Raw genomic sequence first — 15340 nt, forward strand, 5'->3', positions numbered from 1 at the left:
GCTGCTTCAAATAACATTGCTTTCATGACCTCAAATGATCAAGATTCTGAGCCAGAAGAAGAGACTTCAGCTGAAAACCTTGCTTTTATGACTCAAATTCTTTCAGCTCCAGTTAAAGGTCTCACCAAAGAAGAGGTACTTTCTGTTTTCTGTACTCCTGAGTATAGGGAAAGGGTTGAAGCCTATAGAATACACAACGCTGAGCTCATTCAAGATTATCAAGACATAAAAATAAAAATTTTACCTTATCAAAAAACGAAAAACTTTATAAAGAAAAATTGAGGCTCAGCGAAAAGACATCATCAAACTCAAGGATGATGTTAGTGTAAAAACAACCCATTTCTTAGAAGCTCAGGAGAAAGTATGCATTTTAACTAAGGAACTGGAAGATATCAGAGACAGATATCAAATAAATGAACTTAATATTAAGAAATTTGATTCTTCCAGCAAACTAGTTAAATTGTGTGATCAACAGCTCGCATACAAGAAAAAGAAAGGGTGTGGTTTGGGTTTCAATCAGGCTCCTCCTCCTTATAACGATAATTATACGTATTTACCTATGACTGAGGAGGAGATGATGAATGAGAGTAAAATGACTTATGGTCCCAAAAACAATAAGTCGTCATCTAATGACAGACCAGTTGAGAAACAGAAGTCTACTCCATTAAATTTCGTTTCTAAAGGCTCAATTGATCCTAACGTCTCGTCTTCATGTGCAGATGATTTTTCTGAAGTAAAGTGTGGAGATGTTCATGGGAGTGAACCAGTTGTTCTTTCAAATATTTCTGAAAATTATTTTGAACAAACTGAATCTGACATTGCTTTTGGTCGTTCTTTATTTGCGTCGTTTTCTGCTTATGTTTCGTCTTGTGAGCCTGTTGTTTTGGGCAAAACTGATGATGTTTGTGTTGAAACTTTGAACAATAAGTGTGGTGATGATCGTTTTTCAGCTAATTTGTGTGATTGTGATGTTTCTAACGTTTCAGTTGATGACAGTGTTACAGGTGAGGTCCCTCAGGACGCATTCAGTGAAACCACTGAAACGACTTCTCAAGAAAATCAAGAGTATCCTGATTCTTCTTCTGAATCTGTCTCAGTGGGTGTCCCTAATGTGGAATCTAGTGGGACCCCATTGGAAACTGTAGTTGAAATTGAACCTGAATTAGTTTCACATGATAAATGCGTTGAGGAAATGCATATTGATGAGACTTCTACATGTTCAAATAATGAACCTGAATTAGTTTCACATGATAAATGCGTTGAGGAAATGCATATTGATGAGACTTCTACATGTTCAAATACTGAACCTGAATTTAGTAATGAAGAAAAGGGAATTGAGATAAGTGAGGAGTCATTAGATAAACAGCCACCAAAATGCTCAGAACAACCACAAGCAAAACATGTTCAGAAAACTAAAACGCCAAATCATTCAAAACCAAGCAAATCTTGTAAAAATTCTCAAAATACTCACAAAATGAAACGTCAAACATGTTTTAACTGTGGCATCGCAGGCCACATTGCCAGAAATTGTGTTCAACTCCCAAGGGCATCGTACAAGAGGAAGTTTGTGCAAGATCAGAAGGTCAAGTCTAACCGATATCGTTGTTCAGAGTCAATGACGACTGAAAAGACTAAGACAATGAAAAACAACTATCGCAAGACTAAACCTTCTGATCAGGATTGGAATGCAGCCAAACGCAAAAATCAAAATCAACAAAATGATTTTCGAAGAAATCAACATAATGCTTTTGGTACCTACAATTCTAACTGGTTAAACAAGCATTGGAAACCTAAAGCTAAGGCCACGCAATCCAATCCGTCTCATACATGTTATCGAAATTCTGCCATTAGAAATACTTCGAAGTTTTTAAATAAAGATAATTTAGTGTGGCAGAGAGTGACTTACATTGATGCACAAGGAAAACCCAGATCCACTATGGGCTGGGTTCCTAAATCTAACTAATTCCGCTAATCGTGCAGGAACAGCTGTGGAGGACTACCGTACGCCTCTGGTACATGGATAGTGGTTGTTCCAGGCACATGACAGGAGACTTATCCCAACTGGTGAATGTCAAAGAATTTAATGGTGGATATGTCTTATTTGCGGGAGGAGAATCAGGCAGAATCACATTGAAAGGAACCGTACGAAACGGCGTTTTAAGCTTCGAGAATGTTAACTATGTTCCAGAACTGAAACACAATCTGTTGAGCATTTCTCAGATTGTGATCGAGGAAATTCAGTTCACTTTACAAAGAAAGAGATGGTGGATAAAAAGAAAAGTGGGCCCTGTCGAATGGTACAAACACCCAGGCCAGTTTCAGTCTTTCACTAAGGTTGATCTGACAGAGTTGTCTAAGGCACCTTATGTAGATGACAACCCTGGAGTTCCTGGATATGTGTTTTTCGGGAGATTAAAGAGGGAAGTTTTTCATAACTTTCCGTCGATGCGTACGGCAGAGTCGTTTGTTAAACCAGCTAAAGGTATTAGAGATCCATTCACAAAGAAGCGTATGAAGATTGTGCACTGGCCTGTAACTGACAAAGAAAAGTTGATTCCGTTGGTGAAAAAGATTCCTAAAGGTGCTTTGAAGTCTTTACATTTCTGGGCTTATGATGAGCGTCTTGGTCAGGCTGTGTTTGTTTGTGATGGTGATGTAAGCTTTCGCTTAGTGGATTTGCTCAATCTTGCTTTTGAGGATCTGGAGGTGCTGGCACAGAATCAGATTAGAGCTACTGAGAAGTATGAAGAAATTGCTAAAGGATGGACTGCAGCTGTTGCTTCAGCCATTCATATTCGTACTAAAGGTTTTGGTGGACTTAAAGACCGTTTGGGTGGTGATCGTGACAGTTGAAGTCTCAAGAACCAGCATGCATAAACCTAGGGGGAGATTGTTGGAACCTGAAGGTTTATACATGTAGGTTAGCATAGTTAAAGGGTTATTTCTGTATTTGCTTAGTTTACATTTGGGCCGATTATGTGTGGGTTGGGTTATTATGCTAGTAGTCGCTTGGGCCTAGGTTTAGAGCCCATTCGTTTTGTATTTAAACAAACCTCAACCATTTGGTTGAGGTTGATCAGTGGTTGCGACTCAAAGGGGATAGCCGAATTCCTCAAGGAATCTTGTATCAGTCTTAGTTCATCTTTGAATGCAAGATATTCCGGTTTGTGATTTAATCATTATTGTTTTGTTTATTTATTCATTCTTGAATTGGCTTGTGATTGTTTTCCGCACCTTCACAAGTTAGAGATTGATATCGTTGAAGGATCCTAAACGGATTTTACATAACAAGCATTACACAAAACTCTATTGGAACCGCTAATCACCCCAAAATTTTTTAAAAAAATTTTCATTTTTTTTTACTTGTCTAAGTTTAAGTTGGGAATTCTAAGACTAACAAGGTTATATTTTTATAAGTTTACAACCGATAGCGTCGTGATAAAAAGAACCAACATAAGAAAATTATGAAACGACATGACAAGCTTAGTTAAAATTCGATTATATATACTCGATCACATAAAAACCCATTCCCACAAAAGTGAGTTTTGAGCCTTTATTGAGCATACAAATATACATCTTTACGCTAAATGCTCATTTTTCGTTTCTTGTGTGAATAGCCGCTTGGTACTTACGACTCTAGAACTTGCCACGACAATTCATTCCCGGTCCTTACCAACTTAAACCCAAGTAAGTAAATGATGGAGGCATTAGGACTAACCCTTTTTCTTTCAACACCATTATTTTTATTTTTCTTTTCACCTACCCAAAAAATTCCCCCTAGTTAGCCCCTTTGAGCCTAAACCTTTTCATCTCTTAACCCAAAACCCTTTTTACCCACCAAAAACCCTTTTTATTTTACCTTTTATTTTAGTAACAAGCTCGGTCTTCGTGTGACAAAAAAAAATTATATATATTTTACAATGAAGTTAGAAATAAACAAACAAAGCTCCTCAAACAAAAGCTTGTTTGAATAACTACTTCATTAAAAATAAAAAGTCACAAAAACAAAATGTTTTACGAAAACCGATGCTTTTTACGATTTTCGCCCTTTTTCTACTAACCACTAACCCAACCACCCACCTTTAGCCCAAGCCTAACCCTTCACCCAAAAAGTCCTCTTGATATTTACAAAGGTATAAAGTTAAAAAGGAGGAGGATTGATTGCTTGGCAAGCTTATGGTAGGAATAAGTTCCATGCCGCTCTCGAGTGATTCACTAAAAATACACATTCGGCCGAGTGTGAGTGATTTCTCCCGTGAGGTATGTGAACTTGTATATAAATGGAATTTTAAAAGGTATGTTATGCCTTAATAAATAATTTACCTTATGAAAAGTTTTTAATAAATCATAACGAATAGGATTGTAAATAAGTAAAAATAAAACCTAAACAATCTTGGAAAATCGCGACACTCTATGACAAGCCCAAAACCTTCTCTTCTACCCATTCCATTTGGGAGTGTAAGCCACATATTAAAGAGTTTTGCTTGAGGACAAGCAAAAATTCAAGTGTGGGGATATTTGATGTGTGTAAAATGCAACATATAAATTACATCAAATGAGGCATAAAACTAACCCTTTTTAAGTAATAATGTTGGAAAAAGTGTGTTTTTGTCTTCCTTTTGTATTTTCAGGATTAAATGAGCTCAAATTAACAAAAGGAGCAAAAAGACAGCTCAACATAAATACGAGAAAAGGAACAAAAGTGGACTGCCCGACCCCTCGACAGCATCCTCCCAAGCAAAACAAGGAAGACAGAAGGCTGAACACGCCCCGTGCTCAGCGAGCACGGGGCCGTGCCCAAGAAGCAGCAGAAAAGACAAACCTGTAGAAGCTTCTATTGCTCACCACGGGGCCGTGCCTAGTGAACACGGGGGCGTGCCCAAAGTACCGCAGGCGCATTAATTGTAATTGCGAATTACAATTAATGAAGAGAGATAGTGTCAGACAGGCACGGGGTCGTGCCCAGCGGACACGGGGCCGTGCCCAGGCCTCTGTTCATCCTATAAATAGGAGTGCTTGGATTCATTGCAACTCATCCCTTGGCACACCACCTCTCTCACACTTCATCCACCACCCACCACCATCACAACACCATCATCCACCACCATCATCCATTGTCCATCATAGAGTGTGTGAGTCGTCTCAGGATCCAAGATTGATCGTAAGAGTTCTTGACAATCAAGGCCATGTTTGCCTAAGTCTCTTACATCACTTGGTGAAGACAAGTGTTTAGTATAATACTTTTTATTTTTAATCTTTTGCACTTCTTAATTGGTTTTGTATTAATGACTTTAATAACTAGTTGCTTATGTTGAAGGTGATTCTTCCTTATCGTTTGTCCGTGGTGTCTTGGCATTATTTTACTGTCTATATAAAATAAAAGATTTTCACCATTCATATCTCCACGGTCTATATGGAGGTATGTTGGCTACCTGGTCGGGGGTTAAGGGAACGGTTTGGTAAGGGTCTTGCCCTTGTTCAATGTTTAGAGGTCCTGCAAGGGACCTAGGTCAAATTTAGTAGGACCTCCTTCAATACTCAAAGGTATTGGATGGCGGGGGTCCAAACTCTTTGATCCCCTCATAAGTTAACTACTATTAATACTATAACCCGGCTATTTAGGACTGTATCCCTGCTGACTCAGACTACTTAGTCGAGGGTAACGTCACCTCCAAAAGAGGGGCCTACCATAATTTGCATTAATAACTTAATTAATTATCTTTCAATAATCCGACCCTTTAGGATTGTATCCTTGCTGACTCAAACTACTGGGTTGAGGGTAACGTCGCCTTCAAAAGAGGGGCCTACTACAATAACTAAGATAATCTCTTAAATAAGTGCAAAAGTGCGAAAATAATCAAAGGTTATACTAACACACGAGTCGGATCCAAGTGATTCATCTTGTCTATCTGTTTTTATTTTTATTTTATTTTTCAGCATTTAGTTAGTTTTATTTTCTTAGTTTAAAAAATCTTTTTCTAACATTTTGATTTGATTAGACGTTGAGGATAAACCGGTACTAAAAGCTCTTGTGTCCTTGGACGACCTCGGTATCTTACCAACACTATACTACGTCCACGATTGGTGCACTTGCCCATATGTGTGTTTAGTGTTAGTAAATATCGTGTTTTATAAATTTAAAACTTGGCTAAAAAGTGTAAAAAGGGCTTAAAATATATATCTAAAATATATTACACTACACACGCATTAGTCTATCTCAACATGTTATGATATCTATTATATAAGAGATATCTCTGAGATCTATTATATCAAAGTTTGTGACAACAATGCTTTGACTTATGTAACATATACTTGTCAAAAAAATGTCATCTATATAAAGACAAGTTTATCTTAGTTGCTCCCACTCATCTTGAGGTAGGTACATTAATCCACTAGGTTCTTGATGAAAATAATTGCGTTAAGATTTCATCACATTGTTTGCATTAACCCATACATAGATTTTATTGGCTTATAGACAAACTGTTCTTTAACCTTAAGTTTAGAACTTTCAGGTTGTTTTACGAACATGTAAATATGTCAGCCAGTAGTTAGGGAAAGTTGTTTTAATGTTCATCTAATGTAGCTCAAAACTATTATAAGCTACTAGAACAGTGATGATCCTAAAAGAAATCTTTTGTAAGATATGTAAGAAAGATTCTTTAATAATATATCTTTTCCTGAGTATAACCTTTGACAATCAATCATACTTCTTTGTGTCTAAATTTTTATATCAGCATTTTGGTTTAGTTATGAACAATCTTAGGTTATTCAATCAAATCCTAAACGTTATACGAACACATAAAATCAGTTTTACTAGAAAACAATTTTATTCCATTTAGAAGATTGATTGACGCTAATGGCTTAATTAGAATAGATAGGATCGGTAAACTTTTCCAAAATCCATTTCAACTTCAATTAGGGAGGTTATGTAATCATCAAAGTTAGTAGGTTTTTAAACCTAGATGACCTCCTGAGTTGATTATTGGGTTTGTTAGAAGTTTCAGTTTTATGGATTAGCTCTTGATTAGGTTGCTATCATTTTCAGAATTCTATGTTTGTAAGAGTTGGTGCAGTATGGTGTACAAGAGGTGTAATCGGAGTTAAATTCAGAGTGAAATTAATGACAATCTTCCCCTGCCTCTTGTATTCCTTGCAAGTCATGATAAGGACTTTGACTGCTCCCACTGACCTTAGAAATCTTTAGAAACTCAGCATGCTTAGGGTCAATATTTAATGACCAACAAATTCTAATAGAGAAACCCAAATTAATGACGTTAATCGTTGTAGTTTCTCTTGTTGAGGATTATCTTAGTTTAGGTAAGAAATCTAAGTGTGCCCACAATTAAGCTACAATGAAACTTTTGTAAGTGTAGCATTAGATTGTAAGGAGACAAGTTTTGACGAAACAGTGCCAAAATGAGCAGTGTCTTGTACAAGAGGTGTAAATTGAAGTAACGTGAAGTTTGCACTCCCCCACCTCTTGCAACTTTTTACAAGTTATATTTAAGACACTTAATGCTCCCACTGATCTATGATGTCTCTAGAAATGCTACAAGATAAGTTTCAATTAATTATGTGACGTGGGAACCTATCATATATATGTTAGACTTTACTTGATTTCCTTAATGTCCAGATGTCATAAGAAACTTAGGGACATATTTAATAAAAATCATGTTAAGCACATATATGAATAGATTTCTGTAAGACCATGGGCCATATGCGACTAATTTAGATACAAGCAGATAGTCTTTAATTGATAAATGAATTATGTCTGAATATTCCATTTTGGAATAAGTTTCACGAATGTTAATGAAATATAACTTATGGTGGATCCATACTTATTCCTTAAGCCAAATAATGATTTAGGGCTTTTAACGTCATGATTTAAAATCGAGTAAATTACAAAAATCGTCCTTTATGTTTACACTAAATTGCAAAGTGTGTCCTTTATCTTCAAAAAGTACAAAAAACGTACTCGATGTTTGCAAACCCCTACACATTATGTCCTTTATCCCTAACTTAGTTATTTTTCACTGTTAAGTGGGTGTGAAATGGCTTAAATACCCTTAGTGTTAATAAATAATCAAAAAGTTAAAAAAATATAATTAATATTTAAAAATTCATATGGTACCCACCACCACCCCACCATCTTCATCTTCCCCACCTCCTCCGTTCACCACCACCCCCACCACCACCTCACCTCGCCGGAAAAACACCACGACTGCCACCTCCGCTCAATCCGCTTTCGCTGTAACATAATGAACCAATTATATAAATATCAACATCCATAAACAATAACAATAATGCTTATAATTTCTTCAACAAAACACAGATCTATTACCGTAAACATTCGGCCACAATCGTCTCCGCTTTCGAGTATACGTAATCTCAACATTCTCCCACACCCCTCTTCCTCACACACTCTCGCATCATCTCCGAATACAGCAAAACCTTCAAACCTCCACTCGAATTCACCAAAAACCGCTACAAATCTCTACAAACAGCAGAACTAACCGTAACAAATCCACCGGCATTCAACTCAAACGGAGAATTAGGCAACGACCACACAAATTCAACAAAGTCCGTAAACATTTCAACAGATCTACAACGAGAAGCGAGTTCGATTGGAGAAACTGGACGCCCAATCGATAATAAAACAGCGAATAAGCTCCATGATCTGGTGGATAACTCACAGTCTGCAATTTTGAAGGTTTTTTATTCCAATTTAGTTGCCTTTGTACATATTTCTTGATTTAGTTTAATTTCATTTGATTACGTGTTGTTTATGGTGATCAATCGAACTTAACTTGATTAAAAGACTGTTATTTATAAGCTGCTTGTTGGATTTCTGATTTAGATGTCTCGGTGGTGTGCATAATTCGGATAAGATCTGGGGGATTTATTTGATTTGTTAAGTGGGATTTAACTGAGGAACACTAGTGATTGAGGAAATTGTGTTTCATGATGATATTATAGATCTTGATTTGAGTTGTGTGAATTCTAAAGATGAGTGAGGTAGTGGCGTTTTTTTCCGACGGGTGAGGTGGGGGTGATGGTGGTGGTGAAAGGTGGAGGTGGTGAAGATGAAGATGAAGATGGTAGGGGTGGTGGTGGTGGTGGGTCTCATATGAATTTTTAAATATTAATTATATTTTTTAACTTTTTAATTATTTATTAACACTAAGGGTATTTAAGTCATTTCACACCCACTTAACAGTGAAAAATAACTAAGTTAGGGATAAAGGACATAATGTGTAGGGGTTTGCAAACATCGAGTACTTTTTTTGTACTTTTTGAAGATAAAGGACACACTTTGCAATTTAGTGTAAACATAAAGGACGATTTTTGTAATTTACTCTTTAAAATCACTTAGAATGAGATTAGATAAAAAAAAATCATCCTCATTAACCATGTCATGATTTCTCATGAATTTCGGTTATAATGGATGAAATTTAAAAGTCTCATTTTTATTTTATCAAATTCTCATTTGCATGATGACAAAATTTGTGAAAGTTTAAGGTATCATTTAGTTCCATATTAGTAATGTTTCTATCCAGATATTAAAACAAATAATATGAGAGTTTAAGTAAGTGTGGCTTTATGTTGACCATGCAAACCTCACAACCTTCATAACATAGCTTAATTATAATACTATATTCTGATTAATCTTGAGAATATGTAAGGTATCGAAAAGTTTTGTTAAAAGACTGCTTATTATGGTTTTTATAGTCTTAACATTTAATTTTGTCACTAACTCTCATGTTAATTATTTGTTGGCTTCTGGTAAGGAAACGTTTAGAACTAGAGTCGACTTATCATGTGTTAATAGGAATATTAAAATTACCAGACTTAAATATCATTAGTAAGTGACTATCTAATTAATTTATCCAACTGTTCTTTAGAATAATCGATAGTCTCGTTGCCTATGCCTAGTCTAATGGCATAATTATGCTATGAGCTTCTCCCTTGAAAAACCTTAAAGTTGGAATTTTGTACTTGTATTTTTGACTATGGACCTTAGAACTATCCTCTTTTAAGGTTTCAGTGGTTGTAACTTGTAAGGTGAGTAACAATTTATTTTCCAGCTTCAAACATTTATTTCTTTGTACATATGTTGCTTATCAACACACTCATTATACTTTGTACTTTTGAGTGTTATAATCAATATATAAGGTATCAAATTGTACAAGTGAAAATCTTAGTATGTAATGTATTGGAAAAATGTACTTATTTCCATGCATAAGCCCTTAACTTCATGGGTCATGGTATTGTACATTATTATGTATTCACATATACCACTTAGCTTATAGTTTAGAATTTTAAATGAAGTCATGCATCTAGGAATTCTTATGATTATTCCACAGATAATAGATTAGTCTTAGGAAAGACTTAATCTATAATAACTTTAGTGATAACATTTATGTTAAAGAGTTCTTGATTATCATAAGAGACATCATGTTCGATTTATCCTATTCATCATGCTCTAGTTTTCTTCTGTAGTACTTATATTAGAAGAGAGCAATAGGATTATCGTGTCTTAAGAGATAATCAAGGATTTAATTTAAGAGCTAATTCTTATAGAAACTTTAAATAAAGCAAAACATTTTAGGCTTAAGAATTAGAGTGGATGAGATATTGATTTATAGAAGAAAGTTATAGTGAGTAAAGTTATGGGTACTTAAAAATTAAGGCAGACAAAATTGATCATAAGATTAATGAAGGATCATTAATATGAGGATCATTATATGAAGAAGTTGTGATATGTCTATTACTAACATCAAAATAATAGACTTGGTTAAAATTCTACTTAAACGAAGACAAATCAGCTTTGGCCAGAAGTGTAATCATTTAAGTATGTGTGCAAAGTAATCATGACAAATCAGCTTTGGCCAGAAATGAGACAATCACTTTCGTTATGCACCTGTCAAGTATGCTAGACATAAATGAATTAAAATCAGATTTAATGCATACTTAACATAGCTTCTATAATACTTGAACAATAAATAGATGTATTAAATCAGCTTTGGCCAGAAATGATACATCAGAAGCTCATTCAAGTTAAGCTATTTTGGTTTTGTGAAAATTATCTGATTCTGATTAGTTAATTAAGTGTTTACAAAACCAAGTATTTAATAGCAAACCACCTGTTAGCGCGAAGTCATTATGATGTCTCGAGTCGCAACCTTGTTATTTCGAGTCGGAACCATGGTCTCGACTACTGTATTTTATGAGATCTCGACTCATAATGAGGTCTCGAGTCGCAACCACAGTCTCGAGTTGGGAAGATTGAAGCCTTTAGTCGAAACCTCAGTGGTCTCGAGTTGAAACTTTATGGTCTCGAGTCGAAACTTTAAGGACTCGAGTCGAGACCTTTGTCTCGAGTTGTAAACATTTGAGGACCCTTATGATTTCGAGTCGAGACTTTATGGTCTTGAGTCGAGACCTGATGGTCTCGAGTCGTAATCTCATGGTCTTGAGTCCACTGTTAACAGTTGTTATTGTGATAATAACTGAAAACTCGAAATTTTAGGGATTGTGGGATAGTGTTTCCTGTTTTATTGCTGATCTAAACTAATCAAAGATTTCGAAAATTATAATTGATTATCTTTTAACAGTTTCCGAAAATTTTAATAGATAAAATTCAGATCAAAACAGTAAAAAACACCCACTAATCCAAATCATATTCCAAAACTTAGGGAATTTTCGAGTTTTCATAAGAACATATGATGAGCCCTAGAAAATTAAAACATAATTCTGGAAACCCGAAACCTGAATTTTAATGGTTTTGTAATGGATTTCGGAACAGTAGGTTTTACTCATTATGATTTCGAGTCAATTATTAAAATTCCTTTTCGAAAACAGTGATCCGAGACATTGTTAAAGGACTCGAAACCGATTGTTTATAATACTTTCAAAAATTCTGTTTTCCAGAATTCAATCCCAGAATTAACGGATACGAAAACAGAACTGAGTTATCAACATACGCTCTGATACAACATGTTGATCAGTTCTGTTTAAACATAAAGGAAAACATGTAAATAATACCTGATACAGCAAACAGACTAGCAGAGAATCCAGTCAGAGACGTAGCCACGGAGTTCGACATAGTTGTCAGCTTGATCTGGTTCCCCTTTAGGATGTATCTTCTTGATGGTGGTACCGAGTTCTTTAGGGTTGAAGAACTCGTAGTAATGGAGAGAGAGGGGGGGCGATTTTTAGTGTGATGTTATGAATGTATAACCCTAATCCATCGCTAGTAATCTCCTTGTATACTATACACCCAAGGGGAAACCCAATTAGTTAATTAGGGTAATATGGCCCATCAACAATTACCAACTAATTATATTATAGGTTTTATTATTTTGATCTATATTATATAAATGATAATGATGGCTACTAGATTAAATATAAATAAATAAATATTTAATCTTACAAGATGAAATCTACACAATGTATGTCTACATTATACACATACAAATACACACACATAGATTGTATGTACGTAAATGAACACCTTCTAGTTTTCTGTGAAACCGATCTTGAGATTGTATGGAATTTGTTGGAGAAATTGTTTAAATAAGCATGAATCTCAGCCAATGAGGTAGTGGTGAAGTGGTTGGGGAAAAACTTGGTGTTCCTAGTGACTCAGGTTCGACTCCCACTCTCCCCATTATTTTTTGTGGCATCCAGATGAAGGGAGAATACGGGTGGCGCCGGTTCGTCTTGGATGGGAGGCAAGATTTTACCAATTAATTGTTCAGACAAAAGAACAATTCGGACGACAGAAGCCTTTCGCGCAAAAGGGTATCACCCTTTCGTGCGACAGGGACTGTTTGGTGAACCGAACTTCGTTTGAACGTTTTAACTATTAATCAGTTATGTTTGTGAATTCAGTTAAGTTATTTAATTATAGTTATAGTATAATAACAGTCCAGGATGTCAAAGAGTTCATAGAAGTCATGCATGGAGGTATATACCTCGTTATATTTCACCAAAGCACAAATTAGTTGACAAGTTAACTAACCGGTTGGTCATGAATAACAGAACTGTAAACAACAGGAATGAAATAACCAAACAAGGACAAGCCAGGTGTGCTAACTCAACATTAGAAAGAATGAACTAAGTGTTGGAGGCTAGACAGGGTTAACTTGTTCTAGGTCTAGGAGATTGTTCGGGTGTTCGTTTTACAAGTTCAAGTGAGGTGGTGGAACTAGATTGGAAGCCAAGTGTAGGATCGTTGTGCAACCCGACTGAGTCGATCAGAAGAGTTGTTTATTCGGTTCAAAGACGGAATCAATGAAACGGACGCTCAATTGTAATTATAATCTCTCTATTATTGATCTGATAATGTTTTACAACCTGGAGACAATCCGGCAGAGCTTCGCTACTCAGATCCGAAAAATTACAAATGAATAACCAAGTGCACCTATATATAGTGTGGCTGATTTCGCTTGAAAAGGCACATGCACCTTCAAGCGGAATCACTTGCATCTGATTTCGCTTGAAATATGCATTGTGCAGTTTCAAGCAAAATCACCTCCTTTATCTTGAAAATCTGATTCTTGCACCTCGGACACTGATTATCCTATTCTATCCTATTACTTGATACAAGACGAAGTCAACAGACATAGTGCACTAACAGACTCCCCCTTGGATGTTGACGAAGTCTTCAGTGTCTAGTCTTTAGCATGACACATCTTCAGTCTTGATCATTCTTCCTGCTCATCCAAATTGTAACATTGTAAGCATCTATCAATCCTTATCTTCTTCTATCAGCTTCAGGCTCCCCCTTTCGTCAAGCTTCCGTGCTTTGGGATCGACACCTAGCTTCCATCTACAATCTTCCCCTTGTTTCAAGCTTGTCTTCAGACTCCCCCTTAGACTCAGCTCTCGGGATCGTAGTCTGGATTATCTGCAATCACTCAAACATTAATAAATACAATGTTTTCATATCATCAATCAAATTCTCTAATCCACTCCCTCTATCAACAAACTAAATGATTTAGCAGCATTAAAGAATCCAACTCCCTCACAAATAATCATCCAAGTCCAAACTAATGACCTTGGAGATATCACAAACTGTTTTTGATTTTTTATAAAAGATTCAAGTTTCAAATTAATGAACTTGTTTTATTTACAGAAACACAAACATCATACTCAGATTTTGAAACTCAGCATTTCAGACATCGGTTGTCGAAAATAAAACAGAAACAAAAATCTTTTTGTATTTTCTGAAAACATAAAGCAATAAAGAAATATGTACAAACATATTTACAGACAATATTTTTGTTTGAGTATGCGTCAGAGGATCATATCAGTTTTTGACAAGTCACAAGTACCGTTGAGCTTAGTTACACATTAAGAATTAAACAATTCACTTAGATTGTCGATATACTGATCCACTTAAATTTTCACACAAATTTCAACTGATTCAGGATACGAATTAGATGTTTTAAAAACTTAAACTCATTCATGTGTCCCACCTCTTGAATATACTCCTGTATCCAGATCCCAATATTCAGTCTTACAGGTGAGTATACCACAGATGATATCTGCAAGGGGTTAAATTGCGAAACCGTGAGAGCTCAGGTCAGAACTTCCGTTCAGCAGAGAGATGACGGTTCGACTTTAGGTGTGTCCCATTTAGAGGATCTTTTCTTCAACAGCAATGATTATCAATTTTATTATTTCATCATTTTTGCTGAGGGCGACGCTGTATTTCAAGCAATGCGAAAAGTATTATTCGGGGACTAGGTCAGAACTTCCATTCAGCAGAAGTCCTGGAATAATACCCCAGATATCACTGAGTATAAAGACCTAATATCTCAGAAAAAATGACCTTTCAAACGAGATTTCAGGGGTTACCTATATATCCAAGTAGTGTTCCCCACGAAATAAGAAAGTGTTTGAATTTAGGTTTATATCCCGAAAAAGTTTACTAAATGTATAAAAACCTATCGGCATATCATCAGCGAGACTGTTTAATGCTATTTAATCATTACATTTCTTTAGCATACTGTAACTGTCTACTAATGTACTATCATTTCCTCTTTTTACACAAAAACTCAATTTTCGAATTTTATCTTTTGCCTTTTTCAAATTTTCTAATGTTTTTGGATTTTCTGATGACAATTTTTTTCTCCCCCTAAAATACAAAATCATTAAAAAAAATTTGATAACCGATGCTGATAGATTTCTCGCCATCCATTTTCTGCTTTTTGTGCTCTGCTTTACAAAAAATATAACATACCCCCATGATTTACAACGCATTGAATTTCGACATTTTGAAAACCGTTTTTCAATCTTGTGAAAGTAATCATGTTTGTTCCGCCGTGAGGGT

The sequence above is a fragment of the Helianthus annuus genome, chromosome 10 (assembly GCF_002127325.2).
Source record: "Helianthus annuus cultivar XRQ/B chromosome 10, HanXRQr2.0-SUNRISE, whole genome shotgun sequence".
NCBI lineage: Eukaryota > Viridiplantae > Streptophyta > Magnoliopsida > Asterales > Asteraceae > Helianthus > Helianthus annuus.